At 48.9% G+C, this 13363-nt stretch overlaps 1 protein-coding gene across 2 annotated transcripts in view; it reads right to left on the bottom strand.

Moving 5' to 3' along the window:
- The window catches only part of ZNF469 (zinc finger protein 469), a 288356-nt gene that overhangs the window by 126692 nt on the left and 148301 nt on the right, over positions 1–13363 (bottom strand). For both annotated transcript variants that reach the window (XR_001594964.2, XM_016129457.2), the window contains exon 4: positions 3997–4084. The gene's annotated coding sequence lies outside the window, so the exon portion shown is untranslated. The remainder of the gene's footprint in view (positions 1–3996; positions 4085–13363) is intronic.

The raw sequence follows: 13363 nt of genomic DNA, 5'->3' as shown, positions 1-13363 counted from the left end.
AGTTTGGGGTTGAATTAGTGATAAGTGCACAGAAATGTAAGTCAGCCAACCACAGCAAACAACCAAAACCCAAGACACTTTATAACAGAAACATTCTGTAAAGAAAAGGAAATTATAGTATACAGCAAAACTTGATGATGAATTGCGGCTATGTGGTCATCGTGAAGTCAACACTGACAGTGGAGGTAACTCCAGTGGCTGCAGGAGACCTAGGATGGAGAACGAAGACGTAGTGTCTAAAACAGAACATCGAGAGGTACCAAGACATGAATATTCATCGTGACACGGAGGCAAAGGCCTCAGGAATTAGCTCCATGAACTGAGCATAAATACTCAAATTCAGGAAATGATGCTGAGGGGATGGAGGGATTTTATTTCTCATAGAAGCCTTATAGAACTGTGTGACCTTTTAAATGATGTGTGTTTATAGCTGTGATAAAACAATAAACTAAATAAAAGGTGAGATACAATTTGCCACCATTCAATTGATGAAGGAGGAAATTTAACGACAGCAAGCACTGTTGCCGGGGCTCCTGGAGTGAGGGCTGCCCTCTATAGGGCGTAGACAGTGGTGCAGTCCTTTTGGAAATGCACACGCATCCCCCATGTGTGGCATCCACATGTATGCTTGCACCCAGAGAAAGCTTTGTACATCAGGTTGGCTTGAGATGTTCATAGCAGCTTCATAGGTGATGGTGAAACACTGGAAGTTTCCCTGGGTCCATGGACAAGAGAATGGAATAACAAATAGAAGAGAATTCACACAGGGAATATTATACGGCAGTGAAAAATGACCTTCGCTATGGAGAATATCCCAGATGCACCTTAGAAACAGAATATTCAGTGGAATAAAGCAAGTAACAGAATGAAATATACCACGGATGAGAGCATGATAATAATTCAAAAATAAGCAAGACAAATTATAGGATTTAGGGACAATCTATATATTATAAAACCATAAAGAAAAGCAAGAGAATAAGAAAATATGAAGAATGTGGCTGCCTCTAAGGGCAAAGCCAGGAGTGGACCAGGTAATTCCTAAAAAGGCGTGATAGGGTGCCTGGTTCATGTCTTGTTTGGAAGGTGGGCTTGCAGGGTGGACTTTGCTTTTGAGTTCACAGCTTTTTTATGCTTTGGTATGTTCACTCAAATGCATTAGATATACCATGACAAGGGTGAGTAAAAAGAGCCCAGTCCACAGGCTTTCAAGGAGCCTTGTGCTATGGGCCACATGCTGCACTGGGAGTGTATGGCATTTTTCATTGCTTCTGAGTTCACAGCAGTTGACCTATGCATCAGGCACCTCTTCATTTCAGCCCTAGCTGAGAGACAGCATCTGGTCGGTGCTGACATTGCATCCCCTCCCAGTCCTGGCAGGAGCCCTGGCCAGGTGAGAGCAGGAGGGTGGGGAGGGAGAGGCTAGCTGTCTGGCAGCCCAAAGCAGCAGCCCCCACGTGCCGGCAGTGAGAGGATGGTATTTGGGAACCGGCTCCTGTGGACAGGTGTGATGGGCAGAGGAAGGGGAAGGGAGAGGAATGTGCTGAGAGCTCAGAGCAAATAGGCAGGTGCAGAAAGCCCCGACCACCACCTGGAACTAAGTCTTCTGATAACGGCAGATGTCAGCAACCAGACTGTTGCCCAAGGAGCACATTGATCCTGCCACAAAGGAAAGCATAGCTGAATCCCGAGTCGTAACCTGTAAAGGGTTCTGTGTGGACGGATCAGGGCCTCTTAGGGGAGGGGAGCATTGTGGCTCTGTCCTCCCACACCCGTCTGCACTGGTCCACCACCCCTAGCTCTCCTTAGAAAGGACCCCCACTCCAGGACTATTGAAGGTCTATTTCCTGTTTATTTTCACCGGAGCATATTTTTAGGTTTAGCCATGGACTCTGTCTGCTCATGGAGCTGCAAGGTCACTGCAGCAACATCATCAAAACGAGGAATCCGCATGTCTGGGTGCACCTAGGCCTGCTTTGCCTTGGTGTTCACAGCTAACCTGGGGGCTGCAGCTCCCTAGGCAGGGATCAGAAGAGGAGCTTGCCTGAGAAACCCATACCAACTCCATGAACCCCTGTAAACCATAAGATATGTGAATAAGTATAGAAAGGCCTAATAATATAATAATATAATAGGTACCAATAACACCACCCTGGCCAATATTTTCCACCAACATTTTGTTAGGAAAACTCTTCAACATGGAAAAGCTGAGAGAATGGAGCAGCAAACACCCATAGTTTTGTCACCTTGGTTCACAGTTATTCACATTCTGCCGTGTGTACCTCTCCCTCCCTCTTTCTGCCCATTGGTCCATCTTATTTTTTGATGCATTTCCAAGAACATGGCAGGCATCCATATGCACCATCCCTGAAAACTTAAGCATGAATCATATTACCTGGAGTTCAACATTTGCCTATTTGTTGATTTATTTTTAGGGAAAATTACATATCATGAAATGCACGTGTCATAAGTATGCCTACCAGTCGGTGGGTTTTGACAGAGGCACCCCCCATGTGGCTCAAACCCTGTCAAGATGTAGACAGTTTCCATCACTCTAGAAAGTTCCCTCATGCCCCCTCCCAGTCGATCCCCTGTCTCCTCACACAGTCAACATCTTACCACTGAGCATGTGCTCCAATAAATGTCAAAGGCTACAATAAACAATCTGAGCTGCAACATCTTGAGTCATTAGAAGTGGGAAAATGGGTGGCAGATCTCATGACATAACATGTTGGCCACATTCCTGATGAACTCGCATGGACACTGCTGTTCTTTATAAGCTCAATGTCAAGATGCTTTGGATTTTGCATGTCTGTTCACGGAGCTCAAGGGCTGCTGGGAGGTAGTGCACTCCCAGAACACCCACTCCCCCTTGCAAATCTTATCAGAAACAAGCCCAGAGGAAGCCACTTTCCAGGGGTGGATTTTATAGATGAAGTCACCAGCCACATCTGTTTCACTGGGGGACACGAGATGGGGCTGGTTCTCGTAACAGGGATTACTGTCAAGGGCAGGACAACCTTACAAGTTTACGGTCAGGTTCTTTCTTGTGGTGCTCTGCCACATCCCACAGATAAGGGTCTTGGGCTGGAGAGCTGACATCTGGACGAGTGACAGCTGTGCACTCTGCTCAGACCTAGCAACATTCCGCACCTCTTATACTCGCTCCCACCGCACACGTTGGCTCCAGATGTTTCTACAGTAACTTCGGCAGGGTGGACATCAGAAGATTGTTTTCTTCCTAAGGAAAATTGAAAGTCGGGGCCGAGGGCTAGGGTATAACAGGCGACATGAGCATGCTCAGCATGCAGCCCTCCTCCCGGTGGCCACTGGAGGCTTCCCCACCAGGCTCAGAGATGGCCTCAGGTGCCTCTCAACATAGCACCAGGCGGCTGCTACCCAGTGCCCAGGTCTGATTTTAGATGCAACCCCACTTTTCAGCCTGGGGCACAGGTCGAAGACGGAGACTTAACCACCATCGAAGCACACAACTCTCCCAGCGCTGCTTCCTGCCATCCTGTGGACACAGTCAGCACTGCTCTCTGAGCCACTTCTATCAAAGGCCTTAGACCTGACTGAAGACGATTTTCCTGCTGTTGGTTCATTCTGAGAACCACTCGAATGCTTGGGTCACATCTCTTGTCCATGACCACCCCAAACCGTGCTCCAGCGTCAGCATGATACTAACCACGTACCAGTAGTGACAAAACAGACCCCCGAACCAACATCAGCACAATGCTAACGGTGTACCAACATCAATGCAGTACTAACCCATATATTGACAACAGCGCGATGCTAACCATGTACCTACCAACAGTGACACAAAACTGACCCCCGTACCAACGTCAGCACAAAACTAACCGTGCACCAACTTTAGCACGTCATCAGAAGCTCAATCCTAACCCATGCACAATAGAACCCATGACAATAAGCATGAGAAAATAAGGCAGGACGTGGTGCCAAATCAAACCCCAAAGAGAAGAGAAAGCTGTCCCTTACCTTTGTGATGCCTGGTCACAAGGGATGTGCCGGTCTGCCCGCTGGTCCACTCTCCGCACAACTCTTTCCTCTCAGCCACCGGCAGACTCTGTAAACGACACACGAGCGTTTAGACTGAAACACTCAAGAAGCAGCACTTAGCTCGTCTCAGGAAACCACCATAATCCAGACCCGTAGGCGTGGAGGTCAGGGAGGGGTGGCCGCTGGGCCACATGGATGACAGGCGCCCCGCCTGTTGGCTCTCCTCCCTCCCCTTCGCACAGATCACTGTGCCCCAGCCAGATCCATGTCCACCATGCAGCGCGTGTACCTCTGTTTTTCTCCACGTTCCCACAGTGACAATCAGACATGCATGGTCACAGTCATCTACAGGCACAACCATCAAGGCTTCTATGACACTGTTTCCTTGACACTCGCTTATCTTTCTCTCCCCATGTGCCCCCTTCAAAGTCAATGGGTAGAATTATAAAGTTTTTTGTTGTTGTTGTTGGTCGCTGCATGGTGTCCTGGGAGGAGGGGTGTCACTCGAGGAAGGAGGTGACCCTGTTAGTCCCCCTCACCATGGGCATCACTTGCTGCACTGTGCAGGGCCAACTGAAGGATGCTGGGAAGCACTTTGTGGGGCAAGGCGGGTCTCTTCCACAGGCTCCCAAGAGGGAGCCCTTGTCTCCAGGGGTCTTCAGTACTGCTTTCTCCAGACCCTCTTGTCCTCGTCCTCCAAGATTCTGTGTCTCACTTTGGACGGTTCGGTCAGCAACTTGTGGTCTTGTGCCCACCCCTCACCCCCTGGTGTCCCCGGCCTGGCCCCTTGTTACCTTGCTCAACCTTTCCTCTACCCACTGGATAGTAAAAGTGGCAAGAAGCCAGATGCTAACCAGGACACTTCTGTTCCCGTCCACAGGCCCACCAGGGTTTTGGGGGAAGGGAAGAATCAAAACTTGCGACAAACCCCTGTTTAGAAACTGTGACTTTGGAGCCAACAGACCAGATTCCATCCTAGCTGGGCTGACTTTCAAGGGAGTCCAGGCATTCATCCTGTCTTGTGGCGCCTCAGTTGGTCCATTTAGTACACAAAGATAAATACCTATGACTCCCTCTCAGGATTATTATAAAGATGGAATGAAATGGTAACTCAAGATGATCTCAGTGTGATAGGCTTTGGAGGTCTCTGCCCACCCCCCGGCTGTCAATGCCACGTCAGGGACACCAACGACTACTGGAATTCCAGGCTCCGAGGGTGTTCTCCGGACGATTGCCTCAATTTTCTGCTCTCACTGGCACCCATTATCTGAACTAACTTTCACTAATCTGAAGTGGTTCCCCAAAGAGACGTTTTCCTGCCCTCCAGTGATATTTCACATTTAAAAATGAACAGTCCAGTGGCTCGGTCTTCATAGTCACAGCTGTGTTCTCATGAAGCCAATTGGGTTTATTCTCTCCAGGTGCTCGCTGGCTACTCCCACCTCTGGTTTATGTGGAATCATTTGGACTGTCAGCAAAACATAAAAAATAGCTGCCTTCAGAGGCCAAATACACCACAGGCTCCTATCTCATCCGCTGTCTAATGAATAGTTTCCAGGTCACCGTGGCCCATGGGAACATCTGGCCTCCATCTCTCCAGCTCACAGATGTCAAGGTAGGGACAGACAGGCTTACTGGAGGACACCCTCTCCCCCAACACACACACCCGCTCTCTCTTTCAGGAGCATTTAAAAAAATCTTTATATTGGAGAATGCTGGTGTGCATGCGTGTGTATGCATGTGCACATGTGCACACACACATTTGTAAAATAGCCTGGCTGTTTGCATAGGGGCTGGTGGTACCCCTCAAGCCAGCCTTGTCCAGTGCAGTTCTTCAGACCACATCAGGGCTATGAGGAAGTTCTTGCAATCCATGGTGACAAGGGAGGACTAAAGGCAGCATGGCGAGTCTTCCATGAAGCTGCAGCCATTTATTCCAAAGTAGCCCCTTCTGTATTATTAAAGCTTTTCCTCAAGTATAACAGACACACAGAGAAGTGAACCTATAGCATACAGCTCCCTACACTGCCACACACTGAACATAGCCAGTAACCGGAGCCCCACTGAGAATCAGCACGTGGCCCATCTTCCCTTGGGTCTGCTCCACCTGTGGCCTGACTGACAGCACAGTGGGCTGGCCAGCTGGGTAACCTTCATTGGTGGATTCACAGTGTGTGGCTTTTTTCATTCAACTCTATATTTATGAGATTCATATTTTTATTTTTAATTATTGGCAAAATATACATCGCATAAAATTTATCATCCTAACCATTTTCAGGTATAGATTTTGTGGCATTAAGTACATTCACATTGCTGTACATCCATCACTGCCATCTGTCCCTATAGGTCTTTTCGTCTCATAAAACTGAAACTCTGTTCCCGCTTGACAAAATCTCCCCATTCCTTCTCCTCTCAGCCCCTGGCAACCACCATCCTATTTTCTGTCTCTCTCAGTCTGACTGCTCTAGGCTCCTCAAATCAGTAGAATCACACGGGATTTCTCTCTCTGGGACTTGCTTCCCTCACTGAGCATAATGTCTTCAAGGTTCACCCGTGTGGTAGCATGAGTCAGTTTTCTTCCTTTTTAAGGATGAATAGTATTCCATGGTTGGTATACACCCCATTTTGTTTATCCATTCATCCAGCAGTAGACACTGGGTTGTGTCCCAAAGGAAGTAAAAGCAGAGTCTCAACAAGATATTTGTACATCCATGTACATAGCAACACTATTCATAACACCCAAAATGTGGAAACAACCCAGTGTCCATGGATGGATGAACGGATATGCAAAATGTGGTATACACGCCAAGGCGGAATTGCTGAATCATACGATAATTCTATATTTAGTTTTTTGAGGAAATATTGTACTGTTTTCCACAGTGGCTGCCCTGTTTTACATTTCCACCAACAATGCACAGGGTTCTAATTTCCCAACATCTTCACCAACATTTTTTTCCGGAGGGGGGATGGTAGCCAACCTAATGGGTGTGAGGTGGTATTTTGTTATAGGTTTGATTTGTATTTCCCTGATGATCAGTAATGTTGAGTATCTTTTCATGGATAAGAGTTGTCCATATTTTTGTATGAATACTATCACTTGAACACAATTTATCCATGTGGTCCACGACTGATGAGCATGCAGGTAGCTTCCAGCTCGGGCCACTAACAATGTTCCAGTATATGTTTTTTGTGAATATACATGAGCATTCCCACCCCGGAGAGAAATAGTTGGGCCGTGGGTAGAGAAAGCTGAATGGTTCCCCGACCCGTGCACACAGCTTCACGTTCTCTGAACACTTGACGCAGCCCAGGATTTTTGCATTAGACCTGGTGAATGAATAGCTGTATCTCACGGGGGTTTTAATTACATTTCCTTGATGGCTAATAAAACTGAGCATGTTTTCCTATATACTCATTTAGATTTCTCCTTTGTAAAATGTAGGGTCTAGACTTTTGCCCATTTTTATAGTGGGATATTTGTCTTTTTCCTATCGGTTTGTGGGAGTTTTTAAAAAATACATTCTGCACAAAGGTCCTTTGTTGAATGAATATGTATTGAGAAAATGCTGTAAGGGACAGAGCTATGACTGTCTTTCTCCAAAGAGCATTCTTTCCCTAATACTCCACCATGCCAATTGCAGTAAATGGCTTCCACTAGCAACTTCATTCATTCATTCATTCATACACACATGATCGAGAGTGTCTGCCACATCTAGAGTTTGACACAGCTTCCCACCCATCCCACTGTTCTAGCCTTAGCAACAGCCAAGATCAAGCAATGTTAACTGCCATGCCAGGCGGCTTCCCTTCTGTGGGCTGTCCGAGCCTCCCTCCTAGGGCATTTGAGGCCCTCACAGGCCAGCCCTGCTGTGAACTCACATCCCTCCCCAGGCTCTGGGAGCACTCTGGTCTCACCTGTCTGCCTGTGCTGGCCCCAGCTGGACCCCCTTCCTGTGCACTCACTCTCCACAGCTCGTGAGCTATTCGAGCCCCTCGTTTGCCCCATCCTTGGTGATAAGGAGCCATGTCTGCCCCTGTGTTCCCATGTGCTCTATCAGACCTGTCCCAGCAGCTTTTCTGTGGAATCCATTATTAATGAAGACAAAGATTATAGAGGCTAGTGTTGCTGAGCTCTGCTGGAAGCTACACCTAGGCCAGAATATTCCATGCAGTGTCTCACTGACCCCTCCTCACAACCCCAGAAAACAGGTTCTATTATTATCCTCATCTTACAGACAAGGACCCTGAGGCCCAGAGAGGCAAAGCAACTTGTCCCAAGCCACGTGGCGTTTTAAGTGATGGGCTGAATCCACAATTCCAGAGTGGCTGCCAGCCCTGGATGGGGGACCGTGCCTGAATGGTCTCTATGTTTTTGAGCCAAAAACCAGAATAAATGAGTGAAGACTCAAGTAAACAGCACAGGTCTCAAAGCCAGAAGGGTTCGACCGTTGACCATTAATTGGGGGCCTTCCAAGCGGACCTGGGCCTGCCCAGTGACACAGACTTTCTTTCCTGTATAGGAACAATAAGAAGAAGAAGGGAAAAGCCAAGAGAAAAATAATAAGCAGAGAAAAATAGTCTTGGAAATTTTCTCTGAAGTGAGCGTGATTGCTTTGGGTATCTGGAATTTGGGTGCAGTTGGAAAAACATCAGGTCATAATCAGTGTTTTATTTCACTTGCTGCCGGCAGATGAAATAACGGCCGTCTGGAGCTGCTCGGGAGCATGCCACGTGAAGGCCGGGAGGAGCTGTCCTGATAAATCGACCCTGACGCCCTTGGCTGTTCTCACTTTCCGCTCCGTCTGCAGGCATAGGATGCTCACATTTGCAGGGCTCAAAGAGCTGGCTGTCCTCGAGGACATCACAGAGCCATCAGTGCACATTTCCTGCAGGGCCCCGGCGTGGCTCAGGGCCTTCAGGGTCCCAGGTTGTGAGCCTTCACGGAGCTCACACACTGTGTGTCTCAGTTACAGAACCATCTGTCCTTAGGAAGGGACCCGGGTCTGGAGGTGGGGAGGTATGAGCCCTAGCATCTGGCTGGGGAGGCCCTTCCCCACTGGGCCTTGGTTTCCCCCAGTGTAGACGATCATGTTGGGCTTGAGCGCTTTGGGGCTGCACCGAACCAGGGCATCAGGACGTCTCATAAACAGGGCCTGGGACCCTTTGTATCCATGAGGCGAGATGGGCGTTGAGTGCAACAGGAGAACCCACCTAATCCAGTGTGAGGTTCCTAGCACTTTTCTCAAGAAAACTGGCTGTGGAACGCCCCCGACAGGAGAACAAAAGGGCTGGGGCTGTGCACGGGGTGTGAGTTTAATTGAAGGACGGAATAGGGTGTGAGGGACACACTGTGCACTCTCTCTGGCCTCCTGCCTCCTTCCTCTGCTCTGCTGGGCGTCTCTATACCAGCACCCAGGTACCTGGGTTTGTGGAGGAAATGCCACCCCTGGGCTTGGAGTCTGCTCTTTTGAGTGGCCCCCATGGACAGACAGGGTATTCCACCCCATGGGGCCCACTGAGGCAGTGGACAGAAGGGCAAAGGTGCTGAGCAGATGCCTCCCTCCTTTCTCTTCTGCAGGTACTCTGAGGGACACTTCCTTCTGCCCCCTTAGCTGCGACACCAATTGGGTCCCCACCTGGCTCCAGAGCTCCTGGTGAAAGAGTCCTAGCCAGGAGATGTACCTGTAGCACTGTTGGCACCCATTCCCCAAATAAAAGTGGGGGCTTATAAACTTTGCCTCAGCTCTGTCTTCTGGAGCACCTGGCTGAGGCAGCCAGTGCAGCAAATCTCCCCCTAAAGGTACCTGGGGCGGGGCCAGACAGGGACCAGGGCAGATGGCTGAAGGGGAAGGAAGAGAGGGGCAGAAACCAGACGAAGATACAGGCCTGTAGACAGGGTGCAGAGGTCAGTGACAGCCTGACAGAGGGCGACCTGGAACAAGTCAGTACATGTCTCCTGGTAACCGAGACCTGCATTTTCTTACATATAAACCAGACAGAGAAACATGTCACACGAATAAAATGAGGATCAAGGGGATGCAAGATCTGAAAAGCAGAGAGGGCTCTCTGGAGCAGCGGTCCCCAACCATTTTGGCACCAGGGACCGGTGCTCCTATGAGAATCTAGTGCCTGATGATCTGAGGTGGAGCTGAGGCGGTGATGCTAGCACTGGGGAGCGGCTGCAAATACAGAAGAAGCTTCGCTCACTCATCCGCCCCTCACCTCCTGCTGTGCAGCTTGGTTCCTAACAGGCCACAGACCAGTACTGGTCCACAGCCCCTGCTCTAGAGCACCACTGTCACAGGTATTAACTCAAGGGAAGATCTGGTCCTGTGGGGGAAGCCAAGTCCCCTGTGGGCTTCGACCCTGAGAGGGTCTACATTGCCCCAGAAGGAAAAATCTACACTACACCCCGATAAGACTGCTCAGACTTAATTGGAGTTTCAGGGCGGGGCGGGGTGGGGTCTTTTTTTTTTTTTTTTTTTCCTGGGAATCCAATGATACCCAGAACCACCTGAGCCTGGGGACACTTGCCAAACTTCTTCAGGCTGAGAGGACCCAATATACCCTTGCAGAGTCCCTGCACACTCTTCCTTGGCGGAGGCCGGGGTGGGGGTGGGGAGGAAGGGCTGTTTGGGGAGCAGAACAAACACACCGAGCCATAAAGATTAGGCAACAAAACAGCAGCCTTTCAAAGAGTCAAGACGTTAAATTGAAATTAAAAAGCACTGTAAGGTCCCGCCAGACAAACCACAACAGAGGCCAAGTAGGGTCTTTTTTTGGAAGACGATATCAAGAAAAGCAAATGCAACAAAAGCAAAAGCAACAACAGCTAGAGCTGGAATCTGGGAGACAGCTTGCCAAGGTCAGAGATCCCAGACAGAGGCCTTGGAGTTCAAGGCCTCGAGACTCAGAAAGTTCAGACTTTTGGAGTGAGGCATCGAGGCTGCTCCACAGAAGGCAAGTTGGCTGGTCAGGCAGCAGGTGCCCAACAGCTGCCCTTTCCCGAGCAGTGCCATATTTTCTCTCTTGAGATCCCTAGGGACCCCACCTCCCTAAGAGTCATTTTGTCTCCCATTACTGCTTGGACCCTGCCAGACCACTCTGCTATGTCCAATGCATGGTCACACCGATGTCCCTTCCCACAGCATGGTCCCAGGGCTTCCTCCCCAAAGGTAGAGCTGCCCAGCACCTCTCCTTCTGTTTGGGGTGATGGAATTGGAACTCCTGGCAGCCAAGGGACAGGGCTACCCAGTGAGCATGTCAGTCCTGGACGAGTGAATCAATTCCAGTTCCTGGTGCCATTCATTTTCTTCCTTCCTCCTTTGCCCCTTAGGCAAGCTGGTCTGAAGCCCAGTGGTAAATTTGGTTAAAAAAATCATTTACCACCTCTGCTCCTCCTCTGGCTTTCTCTAATTAGCTCAGAGGGTCCGAGGGCCCCACGAAGCTGGCGTGGCTGCCCCACACTGCAAGCAAGGGTGAACGTGGTGGGGACGAGGTCCCAGAAGCAGACAGGTGGCCTCACAGGCAGAGGTTATGTGCCGGGGCAGGGCATGGAATGGGCAGCGCCAGCTCCCAGGCCTCACTCGGCTTCTCCTGAACTGCTCTGATGAAGCCCCACTGCTGGGTGTTTGAGCTGGAGTGAATGGTGCATGTCATACCTCTCCCCGACACCCCTGAGTCTTTGAGAAAACGTGTCTGTCATACTGCCATCACCCAACAGACGCCTCCAGTGGCCACACCCCCTGCTGAAACCCAAAGCGAGATGACCCCTGCTTCTTGTGGGTCCCCGTGTCTGCCTTGACACCAGGCCCCACACTGCAGTCGGCCTGGGATCAGCAGCGGTATTGCCCCTGCTTCTCCACCCAACGTGCTCTGCTGTTTGTCCCTGCAGCATCTTGGAGGAGGTGAGTGGAGAGGGCAGACGCAGCCCCAGCTCTCACTTCTCTGTGGTGGCCCAAGGGCAGCTGTGGTCATGTTTTGGTTCTCTGGACAGCTTTAATAAATGACACACTGGAGAGATCAGATCAGCAAACCCTGTCTGTTTTTTTGCAAAGTGAGATCCCCATCCATCCCACGTCCCGCATCTGCTGGATGAACAAACACTTGGCACCGCGTCATCGTGATGTTACTGTGGAGGGCGTGGGGCCTCGTAAACAGCTGCTGAATTGACCTGAATCTGAACACAAGAGATATCACTTTAAAATATAAAAAAGCTCCTAGAGTTGAGGAAAACACCATGAATGGAAAAGCAGGTGAAGGATGTGAGTAGATGCTTCATAGAAATGGCTCCCAAACACAGAAGATGCTTACCCTCACTCCTAACAAAAGAAATGCAAGCTAGCTCATACGAGTTTACAGATTATAGATTAACTCATACAGATTACAGTGATTAAAACAGTATGGTATAGGCAAAGGGGTAGATACAGAGATCAGTGGAACAGGTAAGATAGAGCCATATCATATATAGTCGATTGATGTTTGCCAAAGGTGATTTAAAATGGGTCATATACCTAAATGCACAATGCAAAGTAGAAATTTCTAGAAGAAAACAAAGGAAAGATTCTGCTTAACTCTAAGGCTGCAAATGAGTTTTAGATATGACATCAAATGCAAGATTCATGGGGAAAAAACCAGATATATTGAAGTTTATCAAAAGACAAGTCACACACCAAGAGAATATATTTGCAAATCATATTTCTGGTAAAGGACTCATATCCAGAATCCATAAAAAACTCTTAAAACTCAACAATAAGAAAATAAACACATCAATTTAAAAATTGGCAAAAGACCTAAACATTTTATCAAAGAAGATATACAGATGGCAAATAAGCATATGAAAAGATGCTTGTAATTTGTCAGGAGGGAACTGCAAATTGAAACATGGAGATACCACTGTACATCTATGAGCATGGCTGGAATCCAAGAAACTGATAACACCGAATGTTAGTGAGGATGTGGAGCAACAGGAACTCCTGCTTCTTGCTGATAGAAATGCAAAATGGGACGGCCGCTGTGGAAGACACATCGGCAGTTTCTTACAAAGCTAAACATAGATGTACCATATAACCCAGCAGTTGTACTCCTACGTATTTAATCAAATAAACTGAAAACTTATGTTTAAACCAAAGAACAAGAAAGTGCCTCTGTGAGTCTGGATGCAGCACAGGAAATAGAGAAGCCAAGTGGGGGTTGCGCCAGCTGGGCTGCGGGCACACCTGGGGAGCTCATCTCCCCCCATCGCTGCGATGGTGAGTGGGTTTCATCACCCCACTTCAGATGAGAATACTGAGGCTAAGAGGAGCTGAGTTCAAGCAGTGTCCCAACTGCTCTCAGGTGTATCCTG

The sequence above is a fragment of the Rousettus aegyptiacus genome, unplaced genomic scaffold (assembly GCF_014176215.1).
Source record: "Rousettus aegyptiacus isolate mRouAeg1 unplaced genomic scaffold, mRouAeg1.p scaffold_m13_p_14, whole genome shotgun sequence".
Classification (NCBI taxonomy): domain Eukaryota; kingdom Metazoa; phylum Chordata; class Mammalia; order Chiroptera; family Pteropodidae; genus Rousettus; species Rousettus aegyptiacus.
This window is presented reverse-complemented; position numbering and strand designations above follow the sequence as displayed.